This window comes from Phalaenopsis equestris, unplaced genomic scaffold (genome assembly GCF_001263595.1).
Source record: "Phalaenopsis equestris unplaced genomic scaffold, ASM126359v1 Scaffold000002, whole genome shotgun sequence".
NCBI lineage: Eukaryota > Viridiplantae > Streptophyta > Magnoliopsida > Asparagales > Orchidaceae > Phalaenopsis > Phalaenopsis equestris.
Genome location: NW_018164444.1, coordinates 48,150,473 through 48,153,204, shown reverse-complemented (window position 1 = coordinate 48,153,204; position 2,732 = coordinate 48,150,473).

Below are 2,732 nucleotides of genomic sequence, written 5' to 3'. Positions count from 1 at the left end.
TAGAGCATTGAAATATGTAGGTTGTTGAAACTGGCATTTCATCCAAGGGTTTTTAGCTGTAAACCTCTAAAATCCCAGCTCGAGCTTATCCTGTTACAACTTTTTTTTCATCTGACTAGCATTTTTTGTATTATTATTTAAGATTATGTTTTAAATTTTAACCTCTATAAATGTTGTTCTTGTGAAGTTCTTTCTTTCTCTGTTTTTCAACATATTGATTACATGGTTTGGCTGATAAAAGTTTTAGCAAGAATAATGATGTAAAATAGATCATTCAAATGCTATTTCCTATTTTTAGGACTTGTTGGTACCATGTTTGTTTCTTCTTCTGTACTATTTGGCTAAATATCTTAAATAGTTATTCCAATTGTTTAAAGCTCTATGGCTACTTTGAGAGTTTTCTCTTTCTAAAGCTAGGCCTCAGATGCTTACTTTTTTTTATTGTAGGAGCTATATAATTGTTTCTCATGCGGCGTAATTTATGAGTTAATTGTTGTCAGATCACGACAAATCTATGGTTTTGAGAGCTACTATTATTGTACCTAGCAAACCAGTCTTTTTTTTTTTTTGTATTCTCCTTATGAAAGCGGTTTCCATTATAATTGCAAAAAATTAGAGCTCACATGCAATCAATTCATAACCTTAGAGCTTCAGAATTAGATTTAAACCATGTAATAAAATCAATTTTTTTCCTCAATTTCGTTAAAACATATTTTATAGGCTAGGATTTCTTATTTTACTTAGTTGTAGTACAAATTCATGCATTAATGGTCTATTCTTATTTGGTTATGGTTTCCTAAGTTTTAACCAGTTATATCTTAAAAGTTTAAGCCATTTTATACCAGAATTTACTTGGCTTATAGTAATTGTTTTGGTCTCAATTATTTTGGTGACACATACCTTGAAACTCAATGATGCTTCTATTAATTGCATAGCACTATTACACTGCCACCCTGACAAATGTATGAATAATCTAATATAAACTAGCATTTTTGGCAGCCAACTTAAAACTTGTCATTACCGGTCCCAAGCCCAGACGTGAAAAGTGGAGGGTTGCTTTAGGTCCTCCACAGCCAGCGTAAAACTTGTCGAAAAAATCATGACATGAATCATATTGATCATTGTGCAAGTGCTAGGGCGTCTCATGGAAGCGACGCGCTGTATAACCTGAATACAGTGATAAGGGTGCAAGGGCCGCTACACCAGCGTCTGGGTGTAATGTCAAATAAGCAAGGGTTCCCACATTACAGACAAATGCGAGTAAAGAAGTTAGTCTATGAAATTAATATTATGATAGGATCTTGGAATATAGGTATCCTCAATGGTAAATTAATGAAATTAGTTGATATTATGATTCATAGGAAAATTAATGTCTTATGTATTCAAGAAACTAAATGGGTTGTAGAAAAATCTAAAGAGATTGATAATTTAGGTTTTAAATTTTGGTATTCGGGTAAGAGTCGCACTGGGAATGGTGTAGGTGTAATTATAGATAAGAGTTTGAAAGATAATGTTGTAAAAATTAATAGAGTTGGAGATAGAATCATAACCCTTAAGATTATTATTGATACTAAGATTTTTAATATTATGAGTGTTTATGCTCCTCAAGTAGGTTTGGATACAGGGTCTAAAGATAATTTTGGAATGACTTAGAAGACTTAATACAAATGATACCTCTTGAAGAGAGAATTTTTATTGGAGGAGATTTAAATGGATATGTCGGTAGAGGTGGCTACGGTTTTGGAGTAACTAATGAAGAAGGTGGAGCTATTTTAGGTTTTTCTTTAGAGTATGATTTTGTTATTATTAATATTTTATTCAAGAAAAAAGATGAGCATCTTATTACTTATAAGAGTGGATTTAGTAAAACACAAATTGATTATTTTCTTATGAGAATAAAATATCGTCGAGATTGTAAAGATTGAAAGGTCATTCTAAGCGAGAATTTAAGTACCAACATCATTTATTAGTTCTAGATTTTAAGATGAAGAGTTATAAAATAAAGAATACTAAAACTTATCATCGTAAAATTAGATTAGAGAACCTAAAAGATACAAATAAAATCTTTTTTATGATTAAAATTCAAGATTTCAAAATTTGGGATGTTTATGAAGAACAAACGTTGTGAGATAAAGTAACAAACACTATTAAACAAGTAGCAAAAGATGTGTTTGTGGAATCAAAAGAAAAAATTTTTATAAATAAAAATAGTTAGTGGGGGAATAATAATGTGCAAGAAAAGATAAAATATAAGAAATTATGTTATAAAAAATGGTTTAAATGTAAAAGTTTGGAGAACTGGAAAAAATATCAAACGGCCCACAGAGAGTCTAAAAGAACAATCTGTGACGCTAAAAATTCTGCTTTTAATGATCTTTATAATAGATTAGATACTAAAGAGGGTGAAAAATATATGTATAAAATAGCCAAACAAAGAGAAAAGAAAAGTAAAGATTTAACTCAAGTAAAGTGTATTAAAGATGAAAATAAAAAAAGTTCATTTCTTAGAAAAAGATGTTCAACATAAGTGGGTGAGTTATTTTGATAAACTTTTTAATGAAGTTTCTAAAAATACGATCGACCTTAGTGATCTTAATATCGTGAATAATAATAAAACGTTTCATTTTTACCGTCGCATTAGCAAAAAAGAAGTTGAGGAGGCTTTAAAGAAAACCAAGGGTGGAAAGTCTGTAGGACCTGATGATATCCCAATTGAAGTGTGGAAATATTTG